The 22118-nt window shown below is 40.8% G+C and overlaps 1 protein-coding gene and 1 long non-coding RNA gene across 4 annotated transcripts in view; one reads left to right on the top strand and one right to left on the bottom strand.

Annotated features, from left to right (window-relative positions):
• Window positions 1-22118, top strand: part of ATRNL1 (attractin like 1) — a 494510-nt gene that overhangs the window by 19522 nt on the left and 452870 nt on the right. The window lies entirely within an intron of this gene.
• On the bottom strand, window positions 18828-21183 carry LOC310707709. The gene is made up of 3 exons (XR_014526679.1): window positions 20906-21183; window positions 19280-19360; window positions 18828-19021 (listed from the first exon to the last, which is right to left on the bottom strand). It is a non-coding gene; the product is annotated as an uncharacterized lncRNA (long non-coding RNA).

The following is a 22118-nucleotide window of genomic DNA, read 5'->3' as shown; positions in this document are numbered from 1 at the left end:
TTGAAAAGGTCTCTACCTTAGGTGTGTGTTTTGTCTTGTTTTTAAACATATTTGCAATTCCCTTTTCTACTGTTTGAGATACTATACGACTTAGACTGTGTGTGTGTCCCAAAATAAGTTGTATGCTGGAGGACCATGATAGAAGTAGCATTATGAATGTCTCACAGGGAGTAAGAGATACTTGTGTACAGTTCATGCAGATGCTAATGTTAAGAAAACAAGCAGATGTTTACCAGTTCCTAAACCTCTTACTAGGGCAAATCTGTGCAGCATTGCTTATCCCAATTAGCAGACCATGTCCAAAAGATCTAGCTAAGGGTTTTTCTGTAACAAAACATATCTCAAATATGATTTATTTGGAATGCTGCAAGCTAGCACCTTTTATAGTAGCTTGAACATTGTAAGCACAAGGTTTTTGTTATTAAGAAAAACATTTTCCATAATAGTCATCTTGTAATCTGTTTTATTTTTTGTGTGGTTTTTATTGCATTATAATGGTTGCAGTCTGCTTTGATTTTTTAAAATGAAGTGCAGTATACAGATATTTTTATAAATAAATGAAGCTTTCCTGAAAGGCTCTCTTCTGTGTGCTGTTGATATAAGCATATGCTCACATGCAAAATTGTAATATGTATTCAAGAGTTTATTTGAAAATAATTTTTTTATTGCCTTTGCCCCAGGTGTTCTTAATTTCCAACCGATATTTTTGCAACATATGAAGAATGCGGGTCAAATAGAAAAGAGAGACTAATCTGTGTTCTCGAAAGCCATTAGAGCAGGGGTCAGCAAACTTTTTCAGCAGGGGACCAATTCACTGTCCCTCAGACCTTGTGGGGGGCCAGACTATATTTTGGAAAAAAGGCCACTAGGGGGCGCATTGGAAGATGGCTGACAATAACATCTCTCCGACCCACACGAGGTAATTTGGAGGCTATGATGGGGGTAATTAGCCTCCTTAACCCCCCAGGATTGTGGGGGGGACGGCCCTTGCCTGCTGTGCCCTATACCACCCCCGAATTTGTGGGGGTGGGGGCACTAGGCACAAAGCCCTCCTGTGGGATTTCGGCACTCCTGAACGCCGTCCCTGATTCGCCCCACTAGATGCAGAACTTCAAAGGAAACAATTTGGATGAAAGGAATGCACATGTTTCAAGAAAGAAGGGGGAGTAAAGACTGCTAACAGAAGAGATCTCTGACAAAACAAGATATGAATAAAACATGAGAAGATACGCCAAGACAAGGTACGGCAAATGACTGATGGGGGAGGGAAAAAAAACTCTTCCTTCTTTCCCTATGTGATTAAACAAGAATCCCCTCCCCTCATGAGTCAGAAATGTCGTTTTAAGGACTTAAGCTGTGGATTTAAGGCTGTGTGGAGATAAACTTTCGAACCAAAGCACGTTTTAAAAAGAGCGTGGAATGTGTAAGAGCTTGGGAATGACGCAGTTAAAAATGCCGTCGCCATATTGGGAAGTTCTGTCGGAGGTCTTGAGTCTGGGAGGAGAAAGAGAGAAATAGAATTGTTTATATATTGTGGGTTAAACTCCTCAGTGGGACTTAAGAGCGACAGCTTTACAAGACTATGATGGAAAGAGTGATGTTATCTATGAAGGAGACGATATATGGAAACCATCTCGATTTGAGGATTGGAAGAACGGAAAATTCACACAGGACTATTATTACTATTGGTGTTTATCGGCTTAAGGAGACTATCAGAAGAGATCATAAAGAAAAAAGATAAAATATATGAACAAGATGTGATGTGGAAACAGCAAGATAAGATGGGATAGAGCTATGAACTTTGTTTGGACTGATTTGGACTGATTGGGACATTAACGCAGCAGCAAGAAGATGATCAGAATCCCCCTTCGGATCTTGAAATATGGGTCCCCCCAACAAAATTTAAAATTCGGCTTTGTAATTCGGAATTTATGTGATATGATTTAATTTGATGTGATTGGCCAGTTAATAAAAATTATTTAAAAAATAAAAAAAATATATTTTTTGGGGGAAAAATGAACGAATTTCTATGCCCCACAAATAATCCAGAGGTGCATTTTAAATAAAAGCACACATTCTACTCATGTAAAAACACCAGCCACGCAGGCCCCACAAATAATCCAGAGATGCATTTTAAATGAAAGGACACATTCTATTCATGTAAAAACACGCTGATTCCTGGACCGTCCGCAGGCTGGATTTAGAAGGCGATTGGGCCAGATCCAGCCCCCGGGCCTTAGTTTGCCTACCCATGCATTAGAGCTCTGTGGCTAGCCCTTCCTTCCTTCCTTCCTTCCTTCCTTCCTTCCTTCCTTCCTTCCTTCCTTCCTTCCTTCCATTTGATGTTATGGCAGGATAATCTGATGTGCTTTATGACATGTCCTTTATGTCCCTAAGTGGGTTATTGAGATTGGAATCCATCTAAAACTAGAATCGAAATGCCATGCAAAGTGAGTATAATCTTGCTTGAGCTAGCCATACCACATGAATGGACTTGCCCTGCAGCTGGGAGGCACCTCTCAGTGAAGTTTAATGTAGTCACCATTCACTAGTTGACACATCTGTTTCATCCCATAGACACTTTATTTTAGAAAGCTTCCTTAAAATATCCAAGATCTTGGAAATAAATAATTGCTGTTTCGGCTTTTTTATGATGCTACAATAGGGATTTTTTTCTGACAGAGCTTTGTTGCTTGAATATATAATGAAGTTATGAACCTAGGTTTTGCATGTGTCGGTTGCTATGAAACCAATCATTATTTTACAAGTAGAACACTGATTCTCACAAATCTAGCTCCTCTTCCTATTACGTTCTGAAGCAGCAAAAATTAAATAGCTTTTCTTTTTAGCTAATATCCAAAATGAAAAGAACAATAGAAAAAAAGAATTCTGTTCACTTTCAGCTTTTAACAGCTGATCTGTTGTTCAATCAATATATAATCTCTCTCTCTCTCCTTCTATACAGATCAGATAATTTATTGATCAGATAATTTATTGGTTTTAGCATTTTCATGTTACCTATTTTCCACAGTTTTCACTGCTCATGTGGAAAAAATGCTGGTTAGGCCCCACACTGTGTTTTAGGTTGGACTGTGGGCTTTGCAGCCTAGGGTGTGGAATCCTTTTGATATTTGCTCTTTTGTGTATACACATATTACATATGTATGGTGTTAACATTGCCTTAGCATGTAACAGCCTATTTGGGTAGCTGTCACTATTGCTGGAATGATGTGTGGCTTAGTGATGAAGGTGCATGTTGTTGATCAGATATGCTTCCAAGTCTTTGTTCGGTGGTCTGAAATATTCAAATTATGGGGAGAAAGGTAGGGAGTCATTTGTGAATCTTGTCCCATGACTTCTGCCTTTAATTGAATCATGCCCCACTCCTGGTACCTTCTGTAAAAATAAAAAATAAAAACTGCTAAGGGGGCCATCACAAAAAGTAAGGGGCCTGGGGCTCCTCTGGTCTCTATCTTGTAATTTGAGCTCCAGTTGTTCGCTTCCAACTTTCTTTTATTGACAAAATGGTACTTTCTGTTGCAATCTGCAATAATTTGACAAATTACTTTGAAACTGTGCCCATTCTAACTAAAGTGAGTTCATGGCTAATGCCAGTGTTATCTATTTTTGGTTTCTAACATGTCACCTAGAAATTGTATGGGTGTACTTCCATTTCTATAAAGAAAGAGTAAGAAAATGTATTCGTTTTTGCATTGAATCATGTGATGTTTTGCTACCCCATTATGAGATTTAGCAGTAGAAGTTACAAATAGCGATTTAACATTGAATCTGAATGAAATAAGTCTAAACGTTGCTCTTCTATTTGTATGGTAATTTATAGCTGTAATTTACATAGATCTATAATTTTGAGGTATCTCAATGAAAGCGTTTGATTCTGCAAGATTCTTGACTTCCTACTTAAGGAAAATAAATCAAAACCTGACTTTTATGGAGCAAGTACCTCTTGCTAAAATAGCAAGATTAAATTTGCAGTTAGTTCAAATGAATAGTTTTTGACTTTCAGGGTGAACTATATTATTCAGATCTAAGAACTCAGTAAAACAAAAACAGCCCCTACGCCTTCATTCAATTCCTAGGCTGTGATCTATGTTGGATTGGATCAACACATACAAATATGGCTTAAGAAGGGGCTATCCTGTAAATTGCCCTGATTATTCTGTAAACTGCCCTGAGACCTGTGGGTATAGGGTGATATATAAATTCTAATTCAAATTCTAATAATAATAATGCTTAATAATAATAATAATAAAAATACTGACTTTTTCAGTTTTGACAGCTCTGGCCACCTAGGCAAGTAGTGTTTTTAAAGGTTATTGCACCACTTAACTTATTTGGTGAGTGTATGCATGTGCAGGGCTAATTTATTTTAAACTGTCAGTTGAATTTGCATCAATGAGTATATCATTAAAAATATAAGTTTGGATACAGAGTTCTGTGAATGTAATTTTTCTAAAGCAGTGGGGCTTTCTTAGCACCCCTTCCACACTGTAGTTCCCTGTAAATCCTCTCAAGAATGGCAAGGGACCCTCCAGAATGGCATGGCATGTGTCAGATGGAGCTGCATTCAAGGATGGGAATTGGTGAGAATTAGGCATCCTAACACATAGTATTCTTGTGAATCATGCACTATCAAATACTTCTGGGCAGCAGACGTAAGCTTTGCAGTATTGTGGTCCCCTGGAGACTGGAACTACTGTACAACATTTGCCTGGTCATGTAAGATATATTATTTGGGTATGCAGTAACCAACTTGTTAGGTATATCTGCAGGGGTGTGGCTGCCTGTGCTGCTGCTAGCAGTGTGTGTGTGTGTGTGTGTGTGTGTGAGAGAGAGAGAGAGAGAGAGAGAGAGAGAGAGAGAGAGAGAGAAACTGAAGCATTGTTATGGTTTACAGAAATACTTCATAAATGTAAAAATTTAAAATTATCTCTCTCACACATTTCCCTCCCTTAGTTGCTTCCTATCCTTCTCCTAACAGCATTCCATATCTCCACCTCAACCTTTTGTCTATGAACTACCAAAAAAGAATCTGGAGGCCATTAGTTTGTTGCATTCCAATCTCTGATATTTCCAAAGTATTTGAAAATTAAGTCCAGATACTTTCTCAGGTCTCTTTTGAATTTTGTTAAAGAAATAGATTATTCTTATACAGACTGTACTGACATTTATATGAACAAGGAGCAACTTGCAGGCTTATGTTTTATCTTCCATCTTGTTGATAAGCTACCAGTGCTACTCAAGAAGTAAATACCATATATTCTTTACATAGGAACCAAATTATTGACAAGCCCAATATTGGATGTTGAAAAGAGAAATCATAAATTGTGACAAATTTATCGTATATCATTCAAAACAACACACCTCAAAGGAGAATAATGTTACATTACCCACACAAGGTATTAAATTGGCAATGGGAGCCATGCCAATTAAGCTCTGCTTTGATGCAGTTTTCCCACATTCTTTATTTTCTTACATTTCTATCCCCTCTACCTTCCATCATGAAAGCCAAGGCCATCCTGGCACTGACCAGGCCCAGATCTGCATAGCTTCAGCAGAGTCGTAGCCTAGCATATATTCATTCAGACTAGCATATATTGTACGAAGGTTGGCACTTCAAGCTGTATTCCATAATGTGGCCTAGGTCTTATGCTTCTATCATCTGGATTTTAACTGATAAATATCTACTGGTATTTACAGTTGAACTTTATAATTGTGGGGATTTTATGCTTGTTACCACATTGGGAGAAAGATCATTTGCACTTACTGTGGATAGGGTGTTCATGCCATTTCTTCAGCAAAAGTGTTCTTTAGTATAGTTGTTTAGGGTATTGTCTGTTGGGAGCCCTAGTGTAGTTACCCAAAAGCGACTCCATGCCCCCAAGAAAGGCATGAAATAAGACCACAAAATAAGTATTGTGGTATCTTAGAAATGAATTAAATTTATTATGGAATAAGCTTTTATGGATTACAAAGAAATACTCAGAGCATGTGCAGCTCCACAAACAAGCTCAGCAGAAAACAAGTTAAAAGTACAAGCAGTGGGAATTTTAGTGCTGCTGCTGTATGATGTTTGATGATTTTATGGCTTGTATTTGCTGGTTGGTTTTGTATTTTGAATTCTATAGTTTTGTTTTATGGTTTACCATGAAATAATAAATAATATCCTTGTGAGCACCAGCAGGAAGCCGAATTTATTTCATGAATAATGTTTAACTCCAAGTAAAACATACCAAAAGCAGCGCATTTTAGAGGCAGCAGTCTTGCAGAGTGAATGAAATACTGTGGACACAGAGGAAAGATGCACACACTTAGCAGTATTTAAGCAAAGTATCCTACTGTACATACAGTGCATGGACCAGCGTCTTCCACACACTTTCCTCTGCCTTCAGTGGCAGCTCTATGCTAGCAGCAGCAAGTTGCTCCTCTTTTTGCTGCTGCTCTGGGAGGTCCACTTTCACATGCCAGGTGGAGGTGGCCAGCTGGTTACCAGCATGGCAGTGAAGTCCACAATGACAGGCAGCTACAACAATACACAAGACTGAGGCAGCAGTGAGAGCAAAAGCATAACATTGGTGCGCTATGCTTTTTGAGCATGACTGCTGCCTGTAGCCACTTCCTCCTGTATTTGCTTCTGCCCACTCTGCAACATCTTTCTGACTGTGTGGTGTGCATGTGTGTGTGTGCCCCATGCCTGCTGTCTTGTCCTTAATGATTATGAGAAGCAGCTGTGGGGTGTGTATGTGTGTGTGCTCTGACCTCATTGTTGTCATTGATGATGTTGTCAGTGCTGGTTCCCAACCAACCTAGTCATGTGTTGCTTCTGCCAGCAGGGCAAATGGGCCCTTTGCAGGTATGGCCCTGGTTCAGTTCCTCCAATTGAGCCATTATAATCTGGCAATGAGCTGTAGTGGTACTGCACTGTGCAAGGTGGAATAAAGAGAGGTAAAAACCATGGTTACAAAGATGTTTCTTTTAAAGAAAAATCTGCAAGCAAAGCGATTTCTAACACTTTTATCTAGGAGGTGATGTACATATTCATTATATCATTGAACAGGTAGCTTGAAGTGATGCTTCAGCAGGTGTATCACAATGTAACCTACCATATCTACTGCAGCAGCTTGTCCTAATAGCCCATCACCATTCATGAACAAACCTCATTACACCTGAAAATCTGCCTAGTGTTCTGCTGCATTATGATTGTATTAGTATAGTATTCTTAAGAAATCTGTAGTTTTTGAGAGATGCCACAGAACCAGTAATCTTTTTAAATCTTCGACATTTTCCTTTTGTAATAAATTTCAAGTTAAGGAGCATCCTGATAGTACCGAGTTGAGTAATTTCTGATGCCCATTTTAAAATTGATTTTTAAAAGTCAATTATTGGAAGTACTGTGAGTTCACTATGAGGTAGCAGTTGCATTTCCTTGAGTTCATATTATTGCTTTTTTTGTTTTTATGTTATTGTTTCTTAGTGTTTTAACATCTTGCAAACTGCCCTGGGATCAATTGAGTAGGTTATGCTGCATATAAATTCCTAAAACATAAAGTTTGCTTACAGCTAGAAGCCATAGGCATTTTCTAATTATTTTTTTGGATTTGATATCCCGCTTTATCACTACCCTAAGGAGTCTCAAAGCGGCTAACATTCTCCTTCCCTTCCTCTCCCACAACAAACACTCTGTGAGGTGAGTGGGGCTGAGAGACTTCAGAGAAGTGTGACTAGCCCAAGGTCACCCAGCAGCTGCATGTGGAGGAGCAGGGAATCGAACCCAGTTCACCAGTCCACTGCTCTTAACCACTGCACCACACTGGCTCTCAGATTCCTCTGTAAATAGTTGCTTCATACCATTCTCTATAACACTGAAGCAGAATTAACAATAAGCCTTTATAATCTGTGATACCATTCTGCAAGAGATGCTGAAGTAGCCGTGCCACACTTCTTTATTTTAAAATTATAGCTAAAAGTTATATATTGTTATATTATGCAGATGGAAAGTATTAACCTTCACAATCTTTGAGAGAATTTGAGTTTTTAATCCTTGGACAGAAATCATTGTTTGCTTCTAGAAAGTTTACAAGTGGCATCAGCAGCAAAATGCTGCTGTTATCATCATTCTCTAAGATGAGCGCTCCTATTCCGGTCTCAGACCTTGGGAGGAGGGTAGTTAAGGAGGAGGGAAGAGAAAGGAATGTCTTTCCTCGCTCTCTAGCCTTCCCATGCTGTACCATATAGTGCTAGAAGATTCGGGTTTGTGGCTGCTTGTGAGCTCTATACTGTATAATTTTATTGCTACCCAGGGGGAACTGGTGGATCTTGAAGAGTGAGAAAGGGAAAAGGTCTCTTTTCTTATTGTGTCTTATATTTCTCTTAAAGTGCAGGGAGAAGAGGTTTGTGTGTGTTTTTAAAAAATCACTCAATGCATATTTCCCAACCTATTTTGTTTCCAGTTTCAAAATGCTTCTTATATATACTGTTAGGGGATTTCCGAGCCCACTTCAATACCCCCCCCTTTTTAATGACACCTTTATATCATGTATGCCAGATGCTGTCAGGCATTTTTGTCAGGGCCAAACTAAACAAAGTGTTACTTACATAATGTATCCTTGTATGCTGCTGCTGCTGTTAGCTGTTAGCGGGGGAGTTAGAAGTGTTGTGGGAGTTAGAAGTGTTGTGGGAGGAGAGTGTTTTAATCCTTTGTGCCACCACATTTCTGAACTGAACCTCCCCTACATCCACCGCCCCCTGCATTCTACTGAGGAACTGTCTTCCCAGTGTGAATAGCTGGTGCAGTGGCCTTCTTTGTGTTGACTCCTTGTTTGATCCTATTTGATTTCTTTTTAACAATCATGTCTTACTTGGCCCATTTGACAGATCTCACAGTTTTGCTTACAAAGTGAAAGGCACTCAGTCACCTGAATTGTGTTAAGAGTGACTGACGGTTATGGGGAAGAGGCAAATTCTCATCAAAAAGTACTTCGCTAGACTAGATTCTAGCACGGTTGGCATTAATTGCTTTGCATTGTCTTAAGGATAGTGTGGTCCTTTATATTATAATGGTTCTATGAAAGCCTTTCTCAACATGGCTCTGTCCGTATGTTGTTGCAACTTCCATCAGCCCCAGGCAACCTAGCCAATGGTAAAAGGAGTTACAGTGGTGCCTCGCAAGACGAAAATAACCCGTTCCGCGAGTCTCGTCGTCTAGCGGTTTTTTCGTCTTGTGAAGCAACCCTGTTAGTGGAGTAGCGCTATTAGCGGTTTAGCGGCTATTAAAGGCTTAGCGGCTTAGCGGCTAAAAGGCTATTAGCAGCTTAGCGGCTTAGAAAAGGAGGGGAAGCGAAAAAAATCGCAAGACTCGCAAGACGTTTTCGTCTTGCGAAGCAAGCCCATAGGGAAATTCATCTTGCGAAGCGCATCGAAAAACGGAAAACCCTTTCGTCTAGCGGGTTTTTTGTCTTGCGAGGCATTCATCTTGCGGGGCACCACTGTACAGTCCAACAATATTAAGATAACACCAGGTTGAGGAAGGCTACCTTAGACCAGGGATAGGCAAACTCGGCCCTCCAGATGTTTTGGGACTACAACTCCCATCATCCCTAGCTAACAGGACCAGTGGTCAGTGGTCAGTTGTAGTCCGAAAACATCTGGAGGGCCAAGTTTGCCTATGCCTGCATTAGACTCACTGTGTATTTTGAGTCAGACAGCATAGCTCTGTTGTCTTTTATAATAAGCCCAATATTTTATTTTTTCACTTGATGGTTCTCAATTTTTGTTACCTTCTGTTGTTAGTTAGATCAGCACCATTCAAAGCATTATCTGTGATGAAGCAGAACAGTGATGTTTGATACAAAGTATCCTAAAAATCAGCAAAACACATAAATTCTGCTAACACTGGGTTGTATTCAACTATAATTTACTTCAATGGCCATGACTAACTTTGGTCCATGAGTTTCAAAAGACTTTTGCCATGCAGTGCAGGCTGGGGAGGCTATTTTGAGCAACCTATGCCCAAATTTATTTAAGTATGCAAAATATTTGTATGATTCTTTGGATCCTAGTATGACACTCCAGAAAAAAACCTGAGTTGTGCCTAGCGTTTATCCTAAGATCTTAATGGACTCCATATGAATAACATTATAACTTTATCTCCCAAACACTTACCCTGATAGGATCTTTGCTGAATGCAAATACTATTGCTCTTTTGGGGGCTTTGAAGATAACAATCATTTATGTATGGAGATGATTGTTATAGCAAAATGAACACTTAACACTCAGGTTTTTAGTGCTGTTGTCTTTGTAAATTACAGCCTTAATATTCATGCATTGCATATGGCCAGAGTTATACTTGAAGTAGACCCATTGAAATTGATGGACAAGTTAGTCATGAATAACTTAAGCCCACTGATTTTAGTGAGTATGAGTATGACTTAGTTGGATACATCCCTGAATCATTGCTAGGCCCATGTAGTGGCAATGAACAATGATGCTCTTCATTCTGCTTATGAAGGTGTTCCTGAATATATTGCTTTAAATACAGAGAATTCCATCTTTTACACTCATGCCTTAAGAAGAACAAAATGTTAGTTCCAGTGCAAGAAAAAATTATGTTAATAAATGTGTCACAAAGTAGCATATGGATTACTCAACAGCCATGAATAATATTATAACCTGATATGATACTGCAACTGTAATGACTTTCATAAAAACCTTGTGAATAAATTACTTGCAATTGCTGTTTGACATATCATTAAGGTTATTCAGTACTGTAGAATTTTGTACTTCAGGGCAGTAGCAGAAATCCTTTCATTCTCAGCCTCTGTATTTAATAAATGTTTCCAGGAGTTGCCACTTCTGTACTAAACTCTAGCACCATAGAAACAAAACATACCTTGCTGTGTGTGTAACAGAATATTTTAGCAGCTGGTGGTATATTAGTACATTCACCATTTTTAAATCTTTGAATGTTAATGGTTCATTTATAGCACAATATAAACTTAATGTCATAGCTAAGTGCCATGCAGCCTTCAACCAAAATGTCTATAGAAAAAAGTTGTAAAATGTAGTCATTTTAATACTTCACTTAGTAATCTGTTTGTAGGCGAAAGCAAATTCTTACCAATGCAGTTCAAAAATAAAGCACAAAGAATTTCTTTTCCAGACAAAATAAGTGGATGCAGGTAGTATTGGTGGATGTTTCTGGATAGCTTTTAGCATACAGTCAGTTACTGTGGTTCATATTATGACGTTTGATGGTTTCTGGTTCTGGCATTTCTTAAAAACCTGTTGTACACTGACTTCTGCAGGAGAGTGTATATTTACTCTTTTTCAACTGTGCACCCAACAACAATAAAATATAAGAATGCAATAGAGTAAAGTGCACACACAGAATATGCTAAAAGAGCAGGTAAAAAATTGCCAAACTAAAACTACAAGCCAACAGCAGGTCTAAACCTTGTCTAACGAACAAAGTGTTTTCCTCTTGGACAAAGGCTATAAGAAAAACAACTTGATGTTCCTCCCTAGGAAAGGAGTTCTCACGCTTGCGCAGAGCCACTGGGAAAGCTCTCTACCACATCCTTGTCAAATACACTTTCGATATTAGTCAGATGCAGAAACAATCCCTTCCCCCAATGGACCCAAGCCATTTAGGGCCTTTAAGGGCATAATCAGTACTTCAAACTGCGTATGAAAACTACTGGTAACTGGAAGCCAGTGCAATCACCATACTTGTGAGGTCACATGGTCTAATCTTGTTGGACTACTATTGAAAAGGTATAATTTCCAAACACTTTTTGAAACCTGTCTCAGAGAAAGTATTTTTTCCTGCTTATTTTGCCAGGGTAGAGGTACAGCTTAGAAGAAATGTATATTGTGGAGAAATGAGGGAGCAGGAGGTTGCACTTACCTTTCTAATGGTATGAGGTTGTCAAGAGGTGTGTGTCTTTATTTTTGTTCTGCTACATATTCAAAAGCCCCCCTCCCCCCAGAAATATGGGACTCTTGACATACAGGTCTTCTTGCCTGCGGCACTATATAGAATGCACATTGATGTTGTGAGGTCCTACAGGCATTCTAGGAAATGCTGCAGGCAGGAGAGCCTGTGTATGAAGAGCCCTGTACTTTTGTGAGTGGAGGCCATTTTGAAGATGCTGTAGAATAAAACTAAGACCCCGTCCATAGAAATTTTTGTTGAAGTTCTTTTCCTTTTCAGTGGCCATTTCACCCCACCTGCTGAAAAACAGACAGCGAATTATTTGACACAGTGCTAATATTAAGCTTCAATTTGTTTGCTCTCATCTAGTCAATTACCGATGCCAAGCATCGGTTCAGATACATGTGGTCTGTTCCTGCATGGTATTCTGTAATGGCAGCTGGCAAGCTGGCATACTCTGAGATAATACAATAATGATCAAGCCAAAAACCAGCCCTATGTACTTCACTTCAAAATAAGATATATATTTTCATCTCTATTCTGGCTCTGTTTTCATGTGCATGATCAACCCATTCTGTATATGTGATTGAACATCCCTTTCAAAAAAATCCAACTAAATTCTGCTTACTGTTCAGTAGGGGTGCCACCTTGAATAAAATATTGATCACATGATGCAGTGCACACACATCATCTGAATCAGAATGCCCATCAACTTTAAGGGGCACTAGCCCCTCAAATATTTTATTGTGGGGGCTGAAGCCTCCATAGCTCCTAGGAATTGGCTCCTATGCTGATCAGAGTAGACCCGCTGGTATATATAACTATAATAAACTTTTGGAGCACTCTGAGAACCCTTTTCTCCTGCTGTAGTTCAGCCTCCTCACCCCTCCTGCTTCAGTTCAGGTGGGACGTGGGTGGTGCTGTGACCTAAACTGCCGAGCCTCTTGGGCTTGCCGATTAGAAGGTCAGCGGTTTGAATCCGTGTGACAGGGTGAGCTCCCACTGCTCTGTCCCAGCTTTTGCCAACCTAGCAGTTCGAAGGCACACCAGTACAAGTAGATAAATAGGTACTTCCGGAGGGAAGGTAAACAGTGTTTCTGTGTGCTCTGGCTTCCATCATGGTGTTCCGTTGCACCAGAAGCAGTTTAGCCATGCTAGCCACATGGCTCGGAAAGCTGTCTGTGGACAATATCCACAGTGTGGAATTCTTATATCAATCTTGTAGTGTTCCACATGAAGATGCTTTTACAAGGAATTATCCTGGAATCCTTATCTTATTTTCTGCATGTGCCATTCTTCCAAATTTTTCGTCTGATACCTGCATACAAGGAACACTAGAATTCTTAAAATTATCTTCACATGGAACACTACAAGATTGAAATAAGAATTCCAAACCGTGGATATTACCAATATAAGAACTGAATAGATTGTATTTCCTGTTCAATCTGCTGGACTTTAATTTCTCAGATTATGTTTCGTTTATATGATAAGTTGGTCTATAGAACAATATATTTTGACACAATATGTTGAATCACATTTAAAAATAATTTATTTAGTTACATACAGTCTGTTACGTTGTTTGCGATGTTATCAGTTTTGTATTTACGTGACAAAGGGTTTGGTAGTGTTTTGAATGTGGACAAATGCCAGCTCCCTCAGCCTGAAAAGCGAGATGTCCTTCACAACCCCATAGTCACCTTTGACTGGACTTAACTGCTCAGGGGTCCATTACCTTGCCTTTTACCTTTCAGTTCAGGTCACAGAAAGAGAATTTCATGTCTTCTCCTCCTAGCAGCCTCATACCACATTATTCAGGAGGCCCCACCCACAAAATACTTCTCCAGGGAGGCTTTCTGATTGTCACAGGTAGTAGTGGAGAGAAGAGGAGAACATTCTAAAGTTATTTTAACTTAGGATCCAAGTCTGTGTTATTGGAAAATGAAAGTAGTTTTCATTTGTCTTGAAAATTATTGGGAAAATGCACAAAATTTTAAAATACTTTAAAGGAATAAGTAATTCTTTCACATACTGGAATGTGTGTTAGTCTTGTGAAATTGTTTGGCAGCATATATAAAGTATTGGCAGTATGTATAAAGTATGGTTGTTGGTTTTTTGCACAGAACATATTTTAATGTATTTATTGTCACAAGATTTGGTGATGGATTTTTATATAAGGTTACATTTTATGGTGGATGGGTATGTTGGGGGGCTGATAGTGAGGATGACTGAAAATAGAATCTGCACAGTCCATACAGCCAATTTATTCTATGCGGGGATCAAAGTATAGGGTAGTTGGCATCTCAAAGACCCCATCTGTGAACATTTTGGGGGCATTTGCTGACTGCCCTTGGAGACTGTGCTGGACTACGTGCTGGACTACTTTCTCTGCTCTACCAAAATTATTTCCCTGTTTTTCTTGATTACATTCATCCGATGACTAATACACAACTATAGTTTTAATTTTGGAGTGGTAAATGACTATAGAATCATAGATTTGTAGAGTTGGAAGGGAACCTGAGGGTCATATAGTCCAGCCCCCTGCAATACAGGAATCTCATCTAGATCATATATGGCTACCCAACCTCTGCTTAAAAACTTCCAAGGAAAGTCCACCACCTCTCAAGGGAGTCTGTTCCACTGCTGAACAGCACTTACTGTCAGAATGTTCTTGCTGATATTTAGTTGGAATCTTCTTTCCTGTAACTTGATCAATTGGTTTGGGTCCTAATCTCAAGCACAGAAGAAAGAAAGCTTGCTCCATGTGATATTTGATATTTGAATATGGCTATCATATATCGTCTCGGTCTCCTTACCCAATTCCTTCAACAACCGGAGTTGTCATGATGAGGAATCTACCACCTCATATTTAAATAAGGGAGTCTGCCGTCAGCATATCGCTGCATTAATTCTGCTTCCAAATCTTTGCTTGTAATTGGTTTTGCTTTTTATAATCTGCTGTCTTGCACTGAAAAGTAGCAAAATCACTTATTGTTGACACTTTCAAAGAGGATAAAGGCTTTACAACTGTTCCACAGCCTGGCTTCAAAGGTTCATTTCTAGGTTAATAAAATTAAAGTTGCCACCTCAGCTATAGTTTTCTCTGCTTAGCTGCATTTGATAACATCCCATTTCTCAATGCTAGGAATAGGTGCACACAGTCAAGGTAAGCACAAAGCACAGTAAGAATCCTGTGTGTGATACATGCGCCAAGTACTCTTTCACCAATCTTAACCGTTACTAAAGGTCCAGGCTTGTGTGTTTCTAGTTCCTTAAACCTGGGAGCTAAGTGACATTGCCCCATGCCGTGCATTTTGTCATGAGCTGCATTGCAGGGGGTTAGACTAGATCAGTGTTTCCCAGCTGAAGGGCACAGGGCCCGTTGGCAGCATTGGCCCAGGTCTGCACGGCACGGGGAAAATCCACCCTGACGCCTAGCCGAGTGGGGTCGCCTGGTTCTGCTGACTAGGTGTCTACAGAGAAGAAAGCCACACTGAGTTCAGTAGGCCTTACTCCCAGGTAAGGGTGTGTAGGGCTATAGTGATTTATCTAGGGGCAGCCAGGGCTCCACCAGATGACAAAATCTTTCTGCACCAGGTCAGTGAGGATCACTTGCTTTTAAAAATTCACCCATATATACAGAACTCCCTGAGCGCCTTTTGGATTGCATCTGTATGTTTCCCCCTTTGTGTCAAATAACTTGGGTCAAATGAGTGTTGCTTACTTTTTATAATACAATGGTACCTCAGGTTAAGAACTTAATTCGTTCTGGAGGTCCGTTCTTAACCGGAAGCTGTTCTTAACCTGAAGCACCATTTTAGCTAATGGGGCCTCCCGCTGCCGCCGCGCCGCCAGAGAGCACGATTTCTGTTCTCATCCTGAGGCAAAGTTCTTAACCTGAGGAACTATTTCTGGGTTAGAGAAGTCTGTAACCTGAAGCGTTTGTAACCTGAAGTGTCTGTTACCCGAGGTACCACTGTACATGAAAGATGGATCTCCTTCGAGAGGTTCTGGACTCTTCTTCCTTGGAGATTTCTAATTAGAGGTTGGATGGCCATCTGTCATAGATGTTTTAGCTGAGTTTCCTATGTTGTAGGCGGTTGTGCTAGAAATATGACTCTTGGGGTCCCTTCCAGCTCCATGATTATATGCTTTTCTGCTTCAACAATATTTCATTATGTTACTTTCATTTTGTCTAATTATATTTTGTATAGATTATAAAAATTATAAATAAAACATATTCAATTTGTAAACAAAACATTAAAATAGCTATCTTTCTACTGGTAGCAGGGGGGGTTAAGGGTATAGCCAGGATTTTTGCTGGGGGGTAGGTCTTTTTTAGGGGGGACAGAACCTCAAATTTGTAATGATTTGTATTTGATTTTTACTTATTAGGGTGGGCCCCCCTGCCCCCCGGCTATGCCCATGAGGGGCCACAGGAAGGAAACAAGGTCAGAAGGGGGCCATGGTTGGAAAAAAGGTGGGAAATTCGACTCGATGACCCCTGAGAATTCTTCCAACGCTACTGTTCTATGATTCTATGAAATCTTGTATGCTTCTGGTGATGTGCTGTGATTGGCTGCAGCGCTCTTATAAGTCATCTTCTCTGATGTGGTGGGAAAAAAGAGGTGAACATGATGGTAAGGGGGTCCTTTTGGATTCTCTCTTGGCTTCAGTGGGAATACATTAACTGGAGCCAGTTTCCTCTTGTAGCATTATTGGTGGGAGGATGGAGTGACTATGCCCCAGGCACCCACAAATGTTCTGCTGTGGGTGCCTGGCCTCTGGCACCCTCTGCCCATCACTGCCTTACCTCTGGTGCTCTGGTGGCAACTGGGCCGGGGTCTGCGCCTCCACTGCGGGGTCTGTGTTCAGGCCTGCTGTGGTTGTGGACATGTGTCTAGGGTGCTTCCGCAGCTGCAGTGGGCCCCAAAAGAGGCCCCATGGCAGAGGCGCAGGTGCTGGCCCAGTCTCCAGAATGTGTGTGCACCCCGCATTGATGTGGGGTCATGATGTTGCGGTGTGACATGCACTGGGCGCCCACGGTCTGGGGGCCAAGTTGGTGCCACTGGGTGGTAGAATTATTTTATATATTTATTCAGTGCTATTTTTCTAGAAAAAGTGGTGCTGGAACTCACCATGAACACCTCCCTTGTTCTCTTATAATGGCAATAGCACTCACCTGAGACATGCTGGAACTCTGGTAAGTTCTGGCTGAAATAGAGCCCTGTATTTATTGTTGCTCGTTGTGCACTGCCTAGGGGTTTTTATTATTTTTTAGCTGATTGGTGACATTTAAAAATGTCAATATAAAATATTGTAGATGTGGTGCAGAGGCTGAAAAAAATAACTGTTTGCATCAGCAAAGATAGAAAAAATACAAACCAGAGACTTTGTCTCACCACTAATTCAGGGAATCATAGAACAGCTTCTTTGTATAATGTTCCCATTAAATTTAAAATACAATGATTATCTGGATGGGATTAGATTGATATTTATTGAATCTCCAATTTTTTTAGTGACCTACTAAAATCATTTGATTGTACTGTGATCTAACTCATATGAGGTTGGAAGTGATTTGAAAAGGATAATGTTAATGAATAACAAATATTTTTCAGTGACTGATTTGAGACAAATTGATCATACGGAGCAGAAGCCGATAATGAGGCAAGTGTGAGAAAATGCATTCAAAAATAAGTACCAGGATCAATAAACATACTCAGTGTGCAATTATAAAAAAGTATGAATTAGTATGAGTCAATCTGTGCTGCAAAAAAGTAACTTTTTCTAGAAGTAGGTCCAGGAGAATCAAAGCTGGTTTTGAACTTTATGTAGTGGTACCTCGGGTTACAGATGCTTCCGGTTACAGACTCCGCTAACCCAGAAATAGTACCTCAGGGTAAGAACTTTGCTTCAGGATGAGAACAGAAATTGGGTGGTGGCGGCGCATTGGCAGCGGGAGGCCCCATTAGCTAAAGTGGGACCTCAGGTTAAGAACGGATCTCCAGAACGAGTTAAGTTCTTAACTCGAGGTACCACTGTAATGGAAAGCAGAGGACTAATAGTGTTCACTGCTGTATAAGAAAATGAGCTTGGAAGTTAGTCTGAGTCTGTTTCTGAAATGGTAGAAGGATTATATTCCTTCACTGCCTTGCAAGAAAACTAGGTTTTGCAGTAGGTCAGTTCAGATTGCTTGTCCTACATAAGTGAGATGAAAGGTTCTTGTTGACAAGACATGACTGTGTTTGAAAACATCCTTCTTAGTGTAATGTAGCAGGTCTGGCTGAAAGGGGGAAAAACATATAAAATTATGCAGCACAGAGGTCACTGAGGACACATGAAAGAGAGAAAGTTAAGATTTGATATTCTCCTTAGTAGTAGATTAAAAACACTTATATAGCAAACTTTTTGAAAACTAAAAAAAATCATACAATAAACGTGTCAGATTATTCCAAGAGTTTTGAATTTTTGAGGGTTGCTTCTGTGCACCAGATGTTTAACGTCCAACATCAGTTTGTCCCAAGAGTAAAGGAAAACTGCTTCTTGCATTGATGGGAAGTCCCTGGTCTTTAATAGACCTTTACTGGTTTTCACAGGATTGAAGAAATTATTTCAAGGAATTGGTCTGTGACTGATGCACCTGCATTTATCTTTCTACAAAAAACTGATAAATTAAGCTCTTACATGCTAGTAAAAGGTAAAATTAATAAATATGCAATGGAATCTTACGCCTGTTGCCTTGGAAGTAAGTCCCATTGAGTTCATGTCTAAGTAAACATGCATAGGCTTATGCTCCTTTTTTACAGTGTGGTTTCCGGAATATGTATATGGTCCACAAATGCTTTCATGCTCCTTTTAATGCCATAACAGTTTTTATTTCATTTTCCCATTTGACTGCCATTTTATATTTCCTTTGCAACTTAGAAGATCAGCCAAACGCTTACTTCTATTTAATGTTCAGTCTCTTATGTTTGCCTTGGGCCTCCCATTCTGAATTCTCTGCAGAAATTAAATTTTTCACATGGAAAAGCATGTACCAATTTCTCCACTGGCCATCTGTGTTCCTATTAGTGGCTGGGGAAGAAAGAAATATATGATTATTTCAAATGAGTGGAGCACTGAAGTATATTACTGAAAAATTTGAACAAGCTAGAAACAAGAATTCAAATACAGAGATCCACAGGCCAAACTTTGACATACAATTACCAATATGGATGATGGCCATATTTTAAAAAATAAAATGAATTTAATGAAAACCTTTACTCAGAGTAACTTTTCATTGCTAGTTGTGACAACAGTGTTTAATTATATATGCAGTATTCATTTTATCACCTGTAATTTGTAGTGTACGGCTTCTTCTCCTGCTGCAAGTTATGGTGCTTCCACAAATTATCTTGCAGTCTTAGGATGTCTCTGCATTTATAAAAAAAAAGCCTTGTGAAAGCACTTTAGACCATTGTTGTCCATAAATTTGAGCTTGCTGCTCAAGCTATAGTGTTTGTTTTAGAAGTGTAACCCATGGTCTTATTGTTGTTTATCAGTTTATCAATTGTTTACTAAATCTATATCAATATGTGGCAAGGCAATAGATTGTTAAACTGGAGTACCAGTGAAAAGTCAGGCAACAGCAGCTACAGTACAGGATGTATTAAGAAAGCCTATAGACAATTATAGTACACTAACGCATTGGGCAAAAAAACCCCTGCATTGCAGGGAGTTGAACTAGTTGACCCTCATGGTCCCTTCCAACGCTACATTTCTGTGAGTCTATGACTATAAATTACTGGATGAATTTGCCAAGATGTACTATTGCCAGTGTCTAAAGATCTAACTACATGAGACTCTTAGAAGGTCTGTATCTGAGACATGTGCCTACTGAGGAGTCTGAATAGCAATCCCTTATTTTAAGGGATTTCCATGTTTACTAGTTGTAGGAAGAAGAAGAAGAAGAGTTTGGATTTGATATCCCGCCTTTCACTCCCTTTTTTTAAAGGAGTCTCAAAGCGGCTAACATTCTCCTTTCCCTTCCTCCCCCACAACAAACACTCTGTGAGGTGAATGGGGCTGAGAGACTTCAGAGAAGCGTGACTGGCCCAAGGTCACCCAGCAGCTGCATGTGGAGGAGCGGAGACGCGAACCCAGTTCCCCAGATTAGGAGACTACCGCTCTTAACCACAACACCACACTGGCTCTTGTCTCGATAGTGGACTGAATGAGAGCAAACAAACTGAAACTCAATCCAGATAAGACTGAGAAATTGTTAATGGGTGGTTTCTTTGACCAGATGACTGGGAGGTTGCCTGTTCTAGATGGGGTTACATTTCCTCTGAAGGAGCAGGTTCAAAGCTTGGGGGTACTCCTGGATCCTTTGCTACCACGGCTCAAGTGGCCTCAGTGGCACAGAGTGTGTTCCATCAGCTTCAGCTGGTGGCCTAGCTGTGCCCTTATCTGGACAAGGATAGCCTAACTACTGTTGCCTATGTATGCTCTGGTAACTTCAGGGTTAGATTACTGCAATGCATTATACACAGGGCTGCCTCTGAAGACAGTTTGGAAACTTCATCTAGTACAGAATTCAGCAGCCAGGTCGCTCGCTGGGGCAAGACAGTTTGAGCATATTACACTTATCTAGGCCCAACTGCACTGGCTACCAATTAGTTTCCAGGCCCAATTCAATGTGCTGGTTTAGACTAGGGTTACCAGACAATCCCCGGTTCCTGGGGACTGGATTCACGGGGACAGTCCCCGAATTCACCAGTCTGTCCCTGGACAAAATCTGTCCCCGGAATGTCCCCAGATTTTAATTAATGTCCCCGGATTTATGCCTGGGGACTTCCGGCAAGGCAACAGCCAGTTCCAGCCAGCCAGTCCGCTGGCGGGGGGGGGGGGGGGAGGCATTTAAACCGAGGCGCCAGCCAGAGAGCTTCCTTCTGGCTCGCTTCCTCGATCCATGCTCACCCCGAACTCATGCAGAGCCGCCCGCAGCAGAAGAGCCCAAGTTGGGGGGGGCGAGTGAGGTGCAGAGGTCGTGAAGAAGAGAAGCATAGAAAAGAGCTGTGCCGCATTGCGAGAGAGATGGAGCACGGTGGTGGCTTCTCACAGGGACAAAGAGGCACAAAAGCGAAGGCTGAGGGGGAAACGGGGGGAGGAAGGCAGGTGGGCAGGCTCCTTTGCTGCTTTCTCTCTCTCCTCTCTCTCCAACGGCCACTGCGGAGATGGTGAGTTTAACCGGGGGGGGGGGGAGGCGCTGCGACGCCCCGTGTCCCTGGCGGTGCCACGCTGCCTTCCTGCCAGGAGTGGGGGGTGGGGATTGAAACGTTCTCAGGAGATGGAGCCTCCCTCTGCGCCTCCTCTGGCACCAGCAGCCTTTCCTGTGAAGAGGGCTGTGTGCGAGTCCGCTGTTTGTCCATCTCTGGTAACAAGACACCACCACCTCCAGTTAAATCTCCATAAAGACTGCACTCACCCTCCAGCGGTCTCCCGGTTATGGGAAGCCAGTACCTTGTGTGTGTGTTTTAATGCGTGTTTTCCCAAGACCAGTGAGCGCCTTTAGTCAATCTCTCCCCCCCCCCCACAACCTCTTTTTTTATGTTTGTGTGTTTGTAGGTGGGCTTCTCCGCCTACATTGTGTCGAGGTGCGCACTGAACAACTTCGGGGTCCCCCCTAAAAACAGGTCAAGAACCCTAGACAACCCTTTCCTAAAATAATAAAGCATGAAATTTAAAACAAAAATAAAAAGTGCCGCCAGATTCCTTGAAAAAAATCTGGTAACCATAGTTTAGACCTATAAAGCCTTAAATCTTAAATGGCTCAGGACTGCAATGCTTCAAGGACCACATCTTTCCATATGAACCTACCCAGACCATGAGATCATCTTCTGAGGTCCTTCTTGGTTTGCCCCCTCCATAAGAGGTCTGGAGGGTGGCAATATGAAAACGGACCTTTTCTGCAGTGGCTCCCCATTTGTGGAATGCTCTCCCGAGGGAGGTTCACTTGGTGCATTCATTATACACCTTTAGGCACCAGGCAAAGGCGTTCCTCTTTAACCAGCCTTTGGCTGATTAACATCTAATGCCCTTTTGAAATGTGTTTGAGGGGAGGTTATTGGGTTGCTTTTGTTTTTATTTTGATTGTGTATTTCATGTTTTTATATTGTGATTTTATCTTGTG

The sequence above is a fragment of the Podarcis liolepis genome (genome assembly GCF_965112155.1).
Source record: "Podarcis liolepis genome assembly, chromosome: 5".
Classification (NCBI taxonomy): domain Eukaryota; kingdom Metazoa; phylum Chordata; class Lepidosauria; order Squamata; family Lacertidae; genus Podarcis; species Podarcis liolepis.
Note: the sequence above shows the minus strand (reverse complement) of the source record. Positions and strands in the feature narration are given on the sequence as shown.